Below are 16,775 nucleotides of genomic sequence, written 5' to 3' on the forward strand. Positions count from 1 at the left end.
ATTTAAGACCATATTTTATTAATATTAGTTTAGTTGATAGCTTAGTTATCTTGCCCCAAATATGAACTTAGATACCTTGTCCCAAACCCCATACAATGAACCTTACGTTTTTCAATTTGTGAAATACAATGCTAAACAAATTATTGGCATTTCAGTTATTTTGCCCCAAACTGTATTTCAGTCTTTTCCAAAAAGCCAAATCATTGCAATGTGAAATATACGACTCTTGCATTTATGAATAAATGAACACATTGAATGTATATAGGAAGAAGGATTTTTAATGTCAATTATTTTATTCCTCAGGTGTAACCACTGTATATATGTTAGTATACATATTTACATATATTTGTTGTCCAGATTGGTTAAAACTTGTTTATTAAAACTAGCCACAACATTTCTTATGCTTTATTTCCATATTTCTTGTGAAATTGTAAGAATTAGCTTTCAAATGACCCAATACTATCTGGACCTAAAACCATTGACAGTATTGTTAATACACATTTAATAAGAAGTAACAATTTTTACTGATACAATCACACCTTATGTTGGTTTCTGTATGTGAGAATATTTAGGGTGAATTATAAAAATTATATCAGTACTGGAAGTTATGAGGAAGTATTTGATGGGTAACAAAAAGTTTTGCCTTAATTGCATAACTGTTGCTCAGATTCACATTTGCAAGTGCACTGGACTCATCACTTATTTTTTATTAACAGGAATTTGCACTGTCATGTTTCTGAATACTGTGCACACGGCCTACAAATAAGGTAAAGTACGGCATATTTTGTTTTATATTGAAGTTGATACATAAAGCCTCTTGTCAAGAGTTGAGTAACTGAGAGTTGTGTGTTATTAAACAATCATAAGTAAATTGTGGGTTTGGGGGTCCAAGTTATCATCATCATCGATATGTTGGCAATTTGTGCCTGTTCTTTTGTTGTATTGAAAACACCCTTGCATGGAGATATCTACCAGTTGCTGCTTGCTCTCCAGCATTAACTGTTTGCAGCAAATAAAAATGCTTGATTGACTTAGTTTCTCCGTCATCCAGCAAAGACTTTCTTGCTAAGCATCATGAGGCAGCTGTGAGGCAGCCATTGATCGAGCTCACGTAGATACATCTGTCCAATCCAATGGCCACAAGGATGAAAGCATGTGAAGTGTCAATTTCCCAGTGCTAGGAGAAATAGAAAATCAACAATTGTGAATGTGGAACAATGTTAAGAAAGTGAAAAGAGTCCACTTAAAAAAAAATACATGGTTCTCTATTCTTTCTCAATATCATATTGGTTTATCTGTGTCATTAAAAAGTGAGCATTGTTATTGAACTGACATAGTATCTGAGACTATAAATTAATGGTAGACATTTTGTTTATCCCTTTATATATTTTGGGGTCAGATTTGTATGTAACAGCAAAAACATTTTGATATGCAAATCCATTCACTTGGTCTCTTTTTCCCTCTGAAGAGACCCTTGTCAGTATACTTCTGCCTGGGCACCTGTTAACAGGAAGGAAGGAGCAGGGCAGGGCAGGGCAGAGATGTCCTTACCTGAAAAGCAAATGACCCTGGTTAAGGCCCTGGCTTCTCAGAGAGCTAGATGGTAGGAAACATACTTGTTTGAAAAGTCCTGTTGGAGTGACTTGGGGTTCAAGTTACAAGGACCTGGACTACTGTATTGCTCAGAAAGCAAATTATGTATTAGTCTCAGAAATAAATCAAAGGAAAAGCATCGCAGTTCAATATGTTGTTCATGTTTTCATTCTTATCTTCTCAACAGAACTTTCAAAAAAGTCTGGGTGGGAAAATTTGAAATCTCTCCAAGCATTGTATTTCTCAGCTGTTTGTCTTCTGATTAAGGAAGGATGTGGGGGGATTAGATGTGAACACACATACTTCTAATTGAATATGGTAAGATAAAATTGAAAATTGGATGAAAAATAACTTGTTTGCCTTTATATTCAATTGTTTTGTTTCTTGAAAAATATCCTTTGATGCCATTGGATATTTTTTCAATTAATTTATCACCCTTGATCATATAAATTTAGAAGAACAAGAGAATGATACATGTGATTAAAAAAAATCCCTGGACGTATTCAGTTTGTCTTTTCTAGCAACATCTACCTCAAAATAAGACCTCATTATTCCTGGAATCCTTGACATGATTAATAATGAAAGTAGAAAACATCTTGCAATAAAACAATCCCAAATTAACCCATCTAAGTTTTTGCCTTCTTCAGGAATCCTATTAGTTGCATCATATAGTTAAATTTTAAAATAATTTTACTAGTCTGACCAATGAAATGCAGTACATAATGCAGAGTGGCCAAACTTGGTGTAAGGTATAACTCAGAGAACAGTACTTATAAAAGGAGAGTAGTGATGAAAGAATTTACTCAATATTGAACCTGTCCCTGGTCTTCAGAGTATTTGAGTTTACAACAAAGCCTCATCCAGACACTCAGCTCAAGAATCGCTATGACTTCAACCGTCTTCTATCTGTGTGTTTGGACCAATCTTCTCACTGCCTGAGTGGCAGTGGGTATGATTAATTTCTAGAAGTATAATCACCTAGACAAGCAAATCTAGGATTTCTTTTGGATGTGCTCTTTTATTATTGGCTTTTAGGAGAAGAGGAATTAAGAATATCCACAACCCAAATGATCGTATGTGCCGTTCCTCTACGCTTATCAGGATAAAAGTGAATATACGTTGTGCTTATTTTTACTGCTCATTCTAAGAAGCTGTCTTTGTAGGTCTATTTTTATGTATATCTCATATTTAAAGGATAAAGCAATGCACATCCTGTTTTCTTATCTGAATTTTTATTCTTGATTCTGCTGTCAGAGTGATGAATATGTATAGATAGGCACCTAGCAAGAGAACTCCTGAAAGTGATGGAGATAAGGAAATGCTTAGTATTCTCAGTAACAGATAAATGAAAAGGAAATCTGTTGGTTACATTAGTATTCAGTTCTATTAATCAGTGCTTTGTGAGGCAGGCTTACAGAGATTTTTAGAATATTTGACATTCACTACTTCTTATATGCAAGCCCAGAGGACATTAACCTAACAAATGTGACTGCTGTGGCTAATTCCATGTGTCCCATTATTGGAATGCTTCATTGTAAGCAGCCTTCCTTTAGGGTGCCTGTGTGGCTCAGTTGGTTAAGTATCTTGTTCTTGTTTTCAGCTCAGGTCATGATTTCAGGGTCATGAAATTGAGCCCTGAGTCAGGCTCTAAGCCCAGTGTGGAGTCTGCCTGTCCCTCTCCTCCCTCTGCTGCTCTCCCTCTGCTCCCCACTCCCCTCGAGTCCAGACTGTCTCTCTCTTTCTCTCTCTCTCAAATCAATAAATAAGTAAATAAATAAATAAAATCTTTAGAAAAATCCTACCTTCATTTATGTGTCATATCTTTTATTTCCTTATGGATCTTGGTTTCTAGTTGACCATTTGGATACTGGATTTTTAACACAGATAACCACCATCTTCATCCCACGTCAGTTCCCAGTTGCAACACAGACTATCACATACCAGATATTTGAATCCAAAATGTTTTGATGAAGTTTAACCTCAAGCTCAGTCTGAATAACCGCTTGATTCTGTGTCTCCTTTCTTTAAATTTTATTTATTTATGTATTTGTCAGAGAGAGAGAGAGAGTACAAGCAAGGGGAGTGGCAGGCAGAGGCAGAGGGAGAAGCAGGCTCCCTGCTGAACAAGGAACCTGATGCGGGACTCAATCCCAGGACTCTGGGATCATGACCTGAGCTCAAGGCAGATGCCTAACCAACTAAGCCACTCAGGCATCCCATATATGTCCTTTCTTCTGGGTTATACCCTCCACCAAGTGTGGCTAGTGCACATTACCTTTGCTGTGGCTTATATTGTTTGTAAAGTGACTTCTGGATTCCTCTATACCCTCCCTTCCCATCCCTTGGGGCCTCCTTCAAGCCTGACTTGTAAATTCTCCCCTATACATTGCAACCTTGCTAACCTAAAGTCATTTTACCCTTATTACACAATAATGGAACTGCATACATACCCACCCATTATAAATCTCTTGTCTTCTAATAGCAGTGAATAATACATTGCTTTATTAATGCACAATTTTGTCCAGATTTTGTCTTGTACTAACATTGTTTNTATTTTTTCAATTAATTTATCACCCTTGATCATATAAATTTAGAAGAACAAGAGAATGATACATGTGATTAAAAAAAATCCCTGGACGTATTCAGTTTGTCTTTTCTAGCAACATCTACCTCAAAATAAGACCTCATTATTCCTGGAATCCTTGACATGATTAATAATGAAAGTAGAAAACATCTTGCAATAAAACAATCCCAAATTAACCCATCTAAGTTTTTGCCTTCTTCAGGAATCCTATTAGTTGCATCATATAGTTAAATTTTAAAATAATTTTACTAGTCTGACCAATGAAATGCAGTACATAATGCAGAGTGGCCAAACTTGGTGTAAGGTATAACTCAGAGAACAGTACTTATAAAAGGAGAGTAGTGATGAAAGAATTTACTCAATATTGAACCTGTCCCTGGTCTTCAGAGTATTTGAGTTTACAACAAAGCCTCATCCAGACACTCAGCTCAAGAATCGCTATGACTTCAACCGTCTTCTATCTGTGTGTTTGGACCAATCTTCTCACTGCCTGAGTGGCAGTGGGTATGATTAATTTCTAGAAGTATAATCACCTAGACAAGCAAATCTAGGATTTCTTTTGGATGTGCTCTTTTATTATTGGCTTTTAGGAGAAGAGGAATTAAGAATATCCACAACCCAAATGATCGTATGTGCCGTTCCTCTACGCTTATCAGGATAAAAGTGAATATACGTTGTGCTTATTTTTACTGCTCATTCTAAGAAGCTGTCTTTGTAGGTCTATTTTTATGTATATCTCATATTTAAAGGATAAAGCAATGCACATCCTGTTTTCTTATCTGAATTTTTATTCTTGATTCTGCTGTCAGAGTGATGAATATGTATAGATAGGCACCTAGCAAGAGAACTCCTGAAAGTGATGGAGATAAGGAAATGCTTAGTATTCTCAGTAACAGATAAATGAAAAGGAAATCTGTTGGTTACATTAGTATTCAGTTCTATTAATCAGTGCTTTGTGAGGCAGGCTTACAGAGATTTTTAGAATATTTGACATTCACTACTTCTTATATGCAAGCCCAGAGGACATTAACCTAACAAATGTGACTGCTGTGGCTAATTCCATGTGTCCCATTATTGGAATGCTTCATTGTAAGCAGCCTTCCTTTAGGGTGCCTGTGTGGCTCAGTTGGTTAAGTATCTTGTTCTTGTTTTCAGCTCAGGTCATGATTTCAGGGTCATGAAATTGAGCCCTGAGTCAGGCTCTAAGCCCAGTGTGGAGTCTGCCTGTCCCTCTCCTCCCTCTGCTGCTCTCCCTCTGCTCCCCACTCCCCTCGAGTCCAGACTGTCTCTCTCTTTCTCTCTCTCTCAAATCAATAAATAAGTAAATAAATAAATAAAATCTTTAGAAAAATCCTACCTTCATTTATGTGTCATATCTTTTATTTCCTTATGGATCTTGGTTTCTAGTTGACCATTTGGATACTGGATTTTTAACACAGATAACCACCATCTTCATCCCACGTCAGTTCCCAGTTGCAACACAGACTATCACATACCAGATATTTGAATCCAAAATGTTTTGATGAAGTTTAACCTCAAGCTCAGTCTGAATAACCGCTTGATTCTGTGTCTCCTTTCTTTAAATTTTATTTATTTATGTATTTGTCAGAGAGAGAGAGAGAGTACAAGCAGGGGGAGTGGCAGGCAGAGGCAGAGGGAGAAGCAGGCTCCCTGCTGAACAAGGAACCTGATGCGGGACTCAATCCCAGGACTCTGGGATCATGACCTGAGCTCAAGGCAGATGCCTAACCAACTAAGCCACTCAGGCATCCCATATATGTCCTTTCTTCTGGGTTATACCCTCCACCCCAAGTGTGGCTAGTGCACATTACCTTTGCTGTGGCTTATATTGTTTGTAAAGTGACTTCTGGATTCCTCTATACCCTCCCTTCCCATCCCTTGGGGCCTCCTTCAAGCCTGACTTGTAAATTCTCCCCTATACATTGCAACCTTGCTAACCTAAAGTCATTTTACCCTTATTACACAATAATGGAACTGCATACATACCCACCCATTATAAATCTCTTGTCTTCTAATAGCAGTGAATAATACATTGCTTTATTAATGCACAATTTTGTCCAGATTTTGTCTTGTACTAACATTGTTTCCCAGCTAGATGGCAAATTTCTAGTGGGATCAGCCATGTTTCTATGAGAAGAGGTGAAGTAAAAATGCTTCTGAAGCCAAATACTCCAAGTGGCCATGTCCTAAGCATATGCTTTACAGAAGTAGTTGGTAAGACACTGATGATTTATTAAAGGAGGGGTCTTCTTATGAGAAGCAGATGAAAAAGTTCTTACAAATTTGGTTTTGCAGTGATCAGGCATTAGAACCTATGCTGAGAGGATGTAGGCTTAACAGATCACAACAAAGTAACTTACCTAGAATTTACAAACTGATCTTCTCTACAAAGTTACAACCTGAGCATCTGTCCAAACTTGATTTGATTTGACTTCTTGTTTGGAGCTCTTCATGTCCAGAAACGCCATAACATTTTCACCAGTGAAAAATATGGATTCATATATTTCATATAATTGTGGAGGTTTTTACTCTTTATTGTGTAAAAGGAGGAATAGAGAATATTTACCTACCCAACACCTTTTTAGTGTTTATTAATTGGAGTTATAAACTTCATTCTTCTTCTTATTTTATTTTTATTTTACTAATATTTATAAAACTTTTCATAGACACATACACACAGGAAGGTAAGCCTGCTCACAGAGAAGTTACTTAACAGCCGTGAACCTTCAGTGAGACTGTGGGGGCAGAAATTGGGTCTAGGAGTACTTACCTCACACAACTGATATACACACAGATTGACTCTTATTACTGTAAAACTAAAGAGCTTAATGAAATGTCTGGCACTTAGTAAATGCTTCATGGACAGTATATTCAAGGAACAGCAATCACAGAAACATTGTCAAAATTCTCATGTTCAGGACATCATGACACTTATTTTTCTAATTATTTTTTAACTCTTATTAATTACCTTTTTTGCTCTTCATTTTTAGAAATGATATCTAGTCTTTTATTTCTTTTGCATATCTCAAATGTCTTTTTCTTACGAGTATAATGACATATTTGCTGGATAATGTTTTTAAGCTGAAACTTCCTTTGGCATGACATTCCTTGTCTTCAGATGGTCCGTGGTCTTGCTTAGGTACCAGTGGTGACCGATGCGTTTCCTGTGTTGAAGTGTGAGTCTGAGTTCCATTGTCTGTGCAGGACGAGGCTCTCTCTGAAGCCCTCTGTGAGGCCACTGTCCCTGCAANCCACTGTCCCTGCAGCAAAGATTCACTCCTTAGCTAGATTCTCAGCTAAGATGATGTTTATGACACTAAAAAAGGAGCTAAAATTCAGAGTTCCCCTCTCCCTGACAATAGGTTCTTCGTTGTTGTTTTGTTTTGTTTTGTTTTGTTTTTTTGATGGGGCTTCCACAGTCCTCAAGGATGTGTGAGGACAGGAGACCCTACTCTGCACTTGGTGTTGTCTTCCCTTATGTAACAGACTTTATTTCTGTGACTTTGTCTGCATTTGTCACTCTTCTGTCATCATGATTGTTGTTCTCACAAATATCGTAGATTAGAAATGGAGAGGCCAAGCTTTTATGCCCATCTTTTCTCTGTATCCACCGATTGTGGGAGCAGTAATAATCAGAAGGGGGGGGGCACTAGCTCTGAATCCTTATGTTCCCTTGCTTTTATGCTAAGCTGAGCGTGAAGATCATTCTCGCCCAACACGCTGACCCAACTCCCAAGGCTGCCGACTCCTTCTATCAGACCGATTTGTAAGTTAGAAGCTGAAATTCTTGTTTCTACTCTCAGCATGCCCGTCTAAAATATATTCCAAACTTTCCCAAACATACTGATGTGCTGGGTAGACTAAAAACAGTGCTCTAGTACCCAGAATACACAAGAGAAGCTCATAAGTAATATTTAGTTGTCTCATGAATTTTGTAGGGGGGTGAATAATTTATTTTTCAATCACCTCTTCTATTTCCTATAGTGAATCAGGGTCAAAAGGAATACTCATTTCCAACATGAGATGTTGTCTCCTTTCCTGACAGCAGTTTTCCTAATACACTCCCTTTCCTTTCTTGACTTGTTCATCTTTTGGACCGTGAGGAAAGGTTTTCATATGATTTATATATAATTAAGGAAGTTGAAGGTGTGTTTTATCAAAGATTGGGTTTCTTGCAGCTTTAATCTTTCAGAGACAGCGAATTTTAGTTACAGATGAGTTGCAAGAAAATCTACTTGGAATAGTTGCAAGCACAAAAGGCAAACCTGCATTCAGTGTAGACGATCACCTGTGCCAGGCCAACCCCTGCATACACTGGTGGGAGATTGTGATCGGTTTTCATAGACAAAGACAAACAGGGTCTCAGGTAAGGTGCTACCTCCCATCCATTTCATGATTCTTGAGCTGTTCTGTTCCGNAGACAAAGACAAACAGGGTCTCAGGTAAGGTGCTACCTCCCATCCATTTCATGATTCTTGAGCTGTTCTGTTGTTCCACCCTTGACTTCGTAAGGATTATGATGGTCTGCCATGTAACCTGGGAGAAACGTTCTCTCAATTAGTTCAGCATGTAGGTCCCCGAAACCTTCCTCCGGTGCTTTCTCCTCCCTTACACCAGCACAAATTCCACCTCGTATCTGTTTTAGGTGGATTATGCCATCCCTGCATTTAAGCATCAGTGTACAGTTTTATTCTTTATTAAATTTTACATTTTATTTACATGTTTTTGGTTTTGCTTTGTTTTGTTTTACTTACCAAACTAGATGCTAAGCTCAGTAAGATAGCATACAGTTCTTGAATATTTTTGGAATTTTATGGCCTTTATCCTACTTTTTTTTAAAGATTTTATTTATTTATTTGAGTGAGAGAGAATGACAGAGAAAGAACAAGAGCACAAGCAGGGGAAAGAGCAGGCAGAGGGAGAGGGAGAAGCAGACTCCCCACTGAGCAGGGAGCCCGGGGGCTCGATCCCAGGACCCTGGTATCATGATCTGAGCCAAAGGCAGACGCTTAACTGACTGAGTCACCCAGGCTCCTACTTCTTAAACAAATATATTTAGTGATCTATCAGCTTTCTGCTTTTTGAGATCTGTTTATGAAAAACTGTTATATCATTTTCCAGGATTACTTCATGATGGCAACATTACTTTTACTTTGAAATCCTCTGCTAAGGATTCCTAATAACATTAATTGTTTACATTTAAGTTAATCAAAGTGACCTTTACACTCCAAAGATCAGAGACTGTCTTGAATTGTGTTTTTCACCATCTGAGCACATGGCACATTTCTCTGAGTCTTTATATGCCCTCAGTCCAAACAATGCTACCAAAGACAATATTTCTAAAATTAGTTTTTCTACTTTCATCAATTTTTCATTAAACGAAGGGTTAAAAATGATGTGTCATCAGCTCAATAGTTAATCTTCTCTCAAATTTCATTTTAAGATACTACTGCATAATATAGAGTTTGCGTGTGAAGTGGTTTACCCTCCCTTATATGAAAGGTTTTTTTTGAAACTTTAGTGGTTTTTCCTAGGGTTTTATTTATTCTCACAACATATAAAACCAATTTTTCGTATCATATTCTATTTAAAAAATTATAAGAACTAGTTATTCAAATGTATTTAACATATTAAAACTTCATGCAGTCTCTCATCTGCCTCTCAAGTTTATCAGGATCATTTTTCACGACCTACATCATTACAGATAATGTATCAGGGTTTTTAGAGTCCTTGAGGGTTCCGTGTGTTCATTCCAGTAGGCCGGCGTGACTCTTCCACGTGAGGGTTTGACCAAGAGCAGACTGTCCTCTCATCTGTAGGAACAGAGACTTAGAGCTTCTCTGTGACACCCAATTAGCTGCTCGAGATACTTTGCAACTCACATCTCTCTGACCTTTATCTTCTCAAGTGAGTCATTTCTTTGTGTATGCATTTTTGGGGCAGGGTTGAATGTTCAGTGTCATGGACAAGCTACTGATAATGAGCAAGCACGTAGTGTGTGCCGAGTGCTTACACATCAGTGATATCATTTAGTCTCCCTAAAAATCCACACAGGAGGTGTTACTTCCCCTTCTGTGCATGTGAGGGAAGTGGACAGAATTATACATGATTAGTGGAACTGATATTACACTAGCGTCTATCTCACATCAAGGACCATTTCTCCCTAATTTTATTTTGCCGCTGATTAACTGTTTTAGCAGTAAAAATATGGGAGTTTTTCGATTTTGAGAGTCATCAGTTTTTCAATGATCCAAGTCACCGATGCATATTACACAATAAGTTGGCTTCTCTTTGTGATGTTGCTATATTAATATATACAGCTTATTGGAAACATTATTCATAACACATTGTGTCAAGTACACCACATGGAACATTTAACAAGACATATCATATTCTAATTATATTCTCACAATACAATTAAAAGGATTTAAGTCAAGCCAGCATCTGGAAAGAAATCGTTTGCAAATCATGCATCTGATAAAGGACATATACTCAGAATATATAAAGAACTCTGAAAATTCAGTACTAGGAAAACCCAATAAAATGAAAGAAAAATATCTGAACAGTCACTCTAACCAAAAAGATACACAGATGAAAAATAAGAATGCAAAAAGCTGTTCAACATTATTAGGGAGATGCAATTTAAAACCATAGTGAGTTCCTTAAAATTCTAAAATTAATAAAATTCCACAACAGTTTCTGGAAATCAGTTTGGCAGGTTTTTTTTTTTTAAATGTTAAACATACACTCAACATATGACCATGCCACTTCATTCTTAAATATATACCTAAAAGAAATAAAAGCATACGTTCATGCAAAGATTTGTATATGAATGTTCACAGCAGTTTTATTTGTGATGGCATCAACTGAGAAACAACCCATATGCCCATTAGCAGACAAGCATACAAACATTGTGGTATACCCATGCAATGAAATGTTCAAAAATAAAAGGGAATGATGTGCACAACAACATGGAGAAATCTCAAAATAATCAGGCAAAGTGGATGAAGCCAGACAAAAGTCATAGTGCATGTTCTATGTTCCCATGGATGCCTAATTCTCGAAGTCATAAACTAGCCTATAATGACAGAGGGCATCAGTGGCTGGGAGTGGAGAGTGTGGAGAGGAGCTGGGGGACTTCTGGGAATGATGGAAATTCACAATCTTGGTGGTGATTATAGTTTCATGGCGTTTATATATGTTTAACTTGTCAAATTACCATACATATGTGAGATACATTGTATGTCAAACTCAACAAAGCTGCCTAGAAAGTATTTATCGTGAATGGTGTTGAAAGTATCAGTGACATGAAAGACAATTCCAAATGGAATCTTTCAATACCAAATCTTTGGTCATCATTGTGGGAGAGAGGAGTATGAATTCTAGCTGGGAATTTAAAAAGAAAAAAACATACAAGAGGAAAAAGTAAAAATGATTTCTTTTCCATTGTTGGCTGGAAATAAGTTATCATTTCTCCTGGAGTATGTACAATTTTATTTTCTTTTCCTATAGTTCATTGAAGAAAAATCTGAGCCTGAAACTAAAACAAGGAAAGGCCAACTCTATCTATATGTATGAAATTCATCACTTTTAAATAGCATTGCATGAAAATCATTGTAAATATTCAAATGAAATTAATTTCTATCTCTTAATTTCCCCCAAATGAATGTCTTCTTATTGTGTTTCATATTTAGACATGATTTTATCATTTATTTCCATTTAATTTAAAATTGTATCAAATTACTTTTTTCATTTATATTTTCGTTATATTCTTTTGAAACAGTGTTGACATGGAACTATCAGACTTGGTTGTAAATGGACTTGCAAATGAATCAGTTAATGGGTAGCAGAAGAGGAAGGGAGTTAGAATTTCAATGGGTAAACTTAAACACTTTGTTTATATCAAGTTTCTATGTGTAAATCTCTCTGGACACAATAAGAATCGGAGATATGCACATCTTTATAAAGTATCTCTTCATCACAGAAATGTTCATGTGGCTTCATTAACAATTTCAAAGGCCTGTTGTTGTAATATGTTTCTAAAAGACCCCAAGGGGATGAGAGCAGATACAGAGACTACAATTTATCAATTCAGATGTTTTGGCAGAATTGAATTCAGTCCAGAAGTACAGATGAAGTGATGGCCTAATTGATTATCTGCCTATTCCTAGTTGTCTGATAAGCAGTGTACTTGGCTGAGCCCTGCCCCACCCTACTTCCGTGTGTAGTGTGTAGCCCTCTTGGGAATTTCTTTAGCAATTTGAAGTTCCAGACTAATAAGTGCAGTACAAAGGATATCTGCAATTTTTAAGAGAGCAAACTTTAGAAGACTCTTATTCAAGAGATTTCTAAATATGTGAATATTTTATAATTTAAAATACACAAATTAATATTATAGGTTTGTGTACACACAGATTTTGTAATTTAAGATACATACACAGTTTTCTCTGTTACTTTAGAAATGTGGAGAGAAATAGCAAAACCTGTGTATTTACTTGAAAGATCTGTCTTCCCAGAGTAAGCAGAATATAGAAGGGAAAACAAAACAAAACAAAACTGGGAAATATATTAACTAGATCATTCTTTTTAAAACTTTTTTATTTTAATTTTTTAACAGCTAGATTGTTCTTGTGGTAAATAGGTAGTGGAAGAAATAATTGCAAAATATCAATAATTCTTAGCTATTTTTCCTGGTGCAGAACTGTAAAAAAAGGAGATTGCTATTTCTTTTAAGTCAGATTTTAGACAGTTAATGAGAAAAGCCAAGTCATTTAGTTCTGTAAGCTTAGAAATCAATTTAAAGATGTTTTCATGCATGAGGGAAAGCTATTCTAACTTTTAAAAAGTAAAATAAAGATGGAATATTTTCCTATTATTATACACGGATCATCATATTTACGTGGATGTTTAATTCACTAGCATTCATGTGAATTTCACTTAACTTACAGCTTAACGGCCTGTTTCTGTATTTACAATGTGTAAAAACAATACTAGAGAATAGAACTCATTGAACTCTACTATGAAACAATTTCTTATTAAATTCATCAGCTGGTTCTGAGAGAGACAGAGACACAGAGACATGGGTGGGGAGGGAAGATGGGAGGGAGACTGTGTAGGCAGGTCTATGGGTTCTTCTTGTGGTATGTTTAGGTGGAGTTAATCATCTCCTAAATACTCTGAGCTGTTGAATATGTGTGAGTGTGACATTTCTTTTTATCATTTTTAAGGTAGGCATAAGTGGATGATCCAGTCTCATCAACCAGAAAGGGAAAAATCCTTTCACATTTCCTTTAACACCCAAACTGTCATGTCCTTAAGGTCGTGTTCTTCCTTATTCAGGGACTTAATCTCCACTGAGGTTGCTCTCCCAGTGCTCCTATTGTCAAGGTTCAGAATATGTGGAATAGAGAGAAGCAAAACCACTACTGAAAAGTATCCTGTGTCTGTCTTACACTTAGCCAAATATGAATATATTTAGTATCTGGATGAGTATACAATTATTTTAAAATTATATTATTTCTATATTAATTATATGTTTTACTATGTTTTTTATACCTTTGCATTGTACCTGGGTGGGGGGTCCTTTTCTATTACTTTTCCCACTCCTTTCTTCTTTTATGCCTTCCTGCTGGTTTCTGTTTTCATCCTTCCAATCTCCCTGTGGCCAAAGCTAGTAAAACCCCACATGTTCTAAATCATCACTTTCTTCCCAGTGGAGTACTTACAAAAGGAAAAAAAGTCTTTTTTTCACTGCTAATTTCAGTAGCTCCGTACAGCATGAGTTTGGTGTGGTAGTATGAACTTGGAATAAAATTCCAAAGTTTTCCAAATAGCCTCCATTTTTTCTATTGAGAGTTCAGTGATCTCAGTGCCTAATGACAGTTAAGAGTCCAAAGTCCTTTGTTTTCCCCCTCTTTATTGAAGCCCTTGCAACTATGTAATTTTTATCTGGCACCAGCCTGAGAATAGGACCATTACTGGTCTAGGGCATTCTTCTGCATTTAGTCCAGGAGTCAACAGCCTTGGTCATACCCACTGAGCTATTTAATTTTTCAGTTCATTCATTCATTTGTTGTGCCGGTTGCTGTGAATGAAGCAAATGAGGATATCTATGCTCTTAAGGGGTTGACATTTGTGGAAGGAAGAGATTAAAATTTATCAATAAATGTCATAATGTTTCTAGGTACAGATATTTGTGTATATAATTATTAGCGCTATTAGGGCAAACAAACAGAATAAAGTAAATAGAGGCCTAGGGTGCCATTTTGTATAAAATTGGAGAATATCAATACTTCATTTAACATCAAATATGTCATTGAATGAAGACTTCCAAGAATTATTCCAAGAATAATTTGGAAGTCAATATGTATTTAATAACATTGAAATGGAAATGATAGAATAACTCTATTGATATGCAAATAACAGGATTCAGCTTTAGTTCTCAGAGCACGAGAATCATATTTATTTTAAATTCATATTACACTGAGAAAAGTATTACTTTCAAGACATCTCAAATAATTTGTCTAATCACTTCAGTGCATCTCTTCGTAGTCCCACAGACTGACTCATTAAGTTAGCTTCTGTCTGCAAACTGTTTGACACAGGGGACTTTAGGCCCTGGCCCATCATTGATTCAACTTTATGGAGAGAATCCATTCTCCTGAGATTCTGGTCCTGCAGGATTGAATATGCCTAAGGATGATTTGACCAAAGTCATAAATATGCACATACACAGACGCCCGTTGTGTTCAGCTCATCTTGGCTCTGTATAGTTTTTGTTTTCACTCTACTTTTTGTTTTAAGCAAAGTTGTAATAATCAGTGGCACTTTATTGGTTTTGGCTTTCCTCCTCCAACTGCTATTACAGGTAGACTATAAATTAGTCTGCTAATTTGATTCAATGTGTCCCTTCACATTTAATGTCAATAGACTTTTTCTTTCTTTTTTTCTTTTTTCTTTCTTTTTTTTGTCCTTCTGGATTTTCATTTGCCTTCTCACACCAGGCATTGGTGTGAGATCTACCACCTAAACTGGTTAACATTCCAACACTGGAAATTCCATAGCTATGAGAATACTACTCATTGAGAAAAAAAAAAAGAGAAAGGTTTTTAGGACATCCTTTTCCACTGCTTTCTTGTCACTTTTAAACTGAGGACCCCAACATTCCAGCTGTGATCATAGTAACAAAACTGATTTAAATATGTAGTTATATGCTCTTGAGCCATACCCCAATAATAAATCCCATAATGCTACCTCATTTTTAACCCAAATAATGTGTAACTAGATTAACCATTCTTTTTCTTTTTTCCTATTTATGAATAAAGTAATTTATTTCCATGTAATAAATTAAGTTGAGACATAAAATAATTTTCCAGCAATGAGGACCACTTCTTGCATATTTCTACTTATATAAAATCATTGTGCTTAGAACAAAACCATACTGGCAATTTACTCATTTTGTGTTTCCTTTTAGAATCTACCACTCTGAAAAATTGGCAATCAATTTTATTGACTGATAGCTGAGTAAAGTCATGGCTAGGAAGAATAATTTGGAAGTTATATATTTTTATTAGGTATAAGATTTCATTTTAAAATAATTTTCTTTCCATGTTGAGAATCTCTATGGAATAATGAGGTTCAATAACACATAAAAATGCTAGAATCCACTTTATACATGACTCTTCCCCTTTTACCTGATGGTAATTTTTCATAGGTATGTATCTGCTGAGATATATAAATATCGAGGTGAACACGTCTTAGATAGCCATATTTTCTTCAGGATACCTCCTGTCATCTAAGTATAAAATTAGATTGGAGACATTATTCATCCCTTTTATACTGCCTGGGAAAACACCCTCCAAATTTAACTAAATCAAATTCCAGGGTACTTACACTAAAATATGAGAATATATACATTTACAATACCCATCCTATAAAGTATCCAGTAGAAATTTATTCTAAAATTTATTTTCTTTAGAATAGCAATGAAATGTGTATGATAGAAATTCTGAAATTGCTTTTATTTGGAGGTAATATTTTGGAACACATTTATTTATTTTATTCCAAAGCTTTTCATCAAATGAAGCTTAAGTACTTTTAGAGGGCTGCAATGTAGTTTTGGAATATTAGCCAGAATAAATTCAAGAGGGTAGCTCTTGGCTTCAGTCTTCCCTGAGTGAAAGGAAGGTAATTTGGAGTCCTGATAGAAAAAGAAAACAAAGAAACAAGCAGCACTTCCTCTGTGGCCTTCAACACCAACTTGAGAAGTCAAACTCTATCACAGAGGAAATTCCCCTGATAGCATCATTTAAAGCTGGTTTTCTATGGGTTCCCTTGCATTTCATTGAACTAGATCACAAATCAAATCAATTTGGCATGAATACATTTACTCTTAGGATAACAGTACTCCAAAGCTCATGCTCTGGTTAAAGATGTAAATTGACTACTCATTGCTGTGGTGAGGATGAGTGCTACAGATTCACTTCTAGTCCCACTGTCCTCTGTGGCCCTAACTGTCAAGACAGCAACAGGAAGCATTTGGGTTATTAGCTATTCTAAACAGGATTTTTTTTTTTTT

The 16,775-nt window shown here is 36.1% G+C and overlaps 1 protein-coding gene across 1 annotated transcript in view; it reads left to right on the forward strand.

Moving 5' to 3' along the window:
• Window positions 1-16,775, forward strand: part of PCDH15 (protocadherin related 15) — a 1,685,023-nt gene that overhangs the window by 642,412 nt on the left and 1,025,836 nt on the right. Inside the window, exon 3 of the mRNA XM_034662367.1 lies at window positions 717-767. The gene's annotated coding sequence lies outside the window, so the exon portion shown is untranslated. The remainder of the gene's footprint in view (window positions 1-716; window positions 768-16,775) is intronic.

Source organism: Ailuropoda melanoleuca, chromosome 6 (assembly GCF_002007445.2).
Source record: "Ailuropoda melanoleuca isolate Jingjing chromosome 6, ASM200744v2, whole genome shotgun sequence".
Taxonomy (NCBI): Eukaryota; Metazoa; Chordata; class Mammalia; order Carnivora; family Ursidae; genus Ailuropoda; species Ailuropoda melanoleuca.